Here is a 1,003-nt window from a genome sequence, read left to right as displayed (position 1 = left end):
TGAAAAGTTTAACAGAGTTTATTAAATGTTTGCACAAAATAAGACTGCGTTCAGGAAACAGGTCCGGGCTGGATTCTCAGGCGTCTGCAGAGATGACAGTTTGGTTAACCAGGTGGATAGGAAGCATTGTTTAGTTTTCAGATTTTTGCAGAATATACCTTGGAGAGTTTCAGGCTTTCTTCTCAGAGGGGGGGAACTGGTTGGGTCCAGAGACTGTTGGCTTGACAGAGTGCTCAGCAGGTGCAGCGTCTAACTTCTGACTGTTGGATCAGACCTTGGATGGAGGGGTTAGCTCTCCTTCCGAGAGCAGCAGGTGGATTCCAAAGTGAGATCTTCAGGTTTGGCTCTCAAGGGCAGGCAGGCAGATTCAGGTTAAGCTCTCCCAGAGCTTCACACGAGAGACAGGTTTTTCTAGGAGCGACAAGACAAAGGCTGGTTAGAATTCAGTTATCTTTAGGGGACAAAACTCAAAGACAAAAGGCTCAGGTTCGCTAACCAAACTTAGCTAACACTGCGGCGTCGAAGAAAGGTCTGGCATCTGCTTAAGTAGAGAGTCCTCTAATGGGCTGACGAGCTCCAGGTGTGCTGGTGAGCTCCAGCCCAGAGAACCCACGGCGCACTCTGCTGGGGAAAGGTGGAACAACTCCAGATCCCAACAGTAAGGGAGGAAGAGAAGAAGTGGCAAGTAAAGGAAGGAAGGAAGGAAGGAAGGAAGGAAGGAAGGAAGGAAGGAAGGAAGGAAGGAAGGAAGGAAGGAAGGAAGGAAGGAAGGAAGGAAGGAAGGAAGGAAGGAAGGAAGGAAGGAAGGAAGGAAGGAAGGAAGGAAGGAGGAGCATCATATATATAAAACATTATGCTGCTATTAAAGCCTCTTACCCTGAGAAGATTTCATTTGACCATTGCTGTGGTAGACATCAAGACATGTCTGGCGCGAATGCCTTAGGTAAAAACAGAAACTGAACGCTTATAAATAAAGTTTAAAAATAAATAATTTCCATTAAAT

The 1,003-nt window shown here is 46.3% G+C and overlaps 1 long non-coding RNA gene across 1 annotated transcript; it reads right to left on the bottom strand.

Moving 5' to 3' along the window:
* On the bottom strand, positions 1-268 carry LOC119773550. The gene is made up of 2 exons (XR_005279425.1): positions 159-268; positions 1-84 (listed from the first exon to the last, which is right to left on the bottom strand). It is a non-coding gene; the product is annotated as an uncharacterized LOC119773550 (long non-coding RNA).
* Between the last annotated feature and the right edge of the window lie 735 nt (positions 269-1,003).

Source organism: Cyprinodon tularosa, unplaced genomic scaffold (genome assembly GCF_016077235.1).
Source record: "Cyprinodon tularosa strain WSP-4 unplaced genomic scaffold, ASM1607723v1 ctg764, whole genome shotgun sequence".
NCBI lineage: Eukaryota > Metazoa > Chordata > Actinopteri > Cyprinodontiformes > Cyprinodontidae > Cyprinodon > Cyprinodon tularosa.
This window is presented reverse-complemented; position numbering and strand designations above follow the sequence as displayed.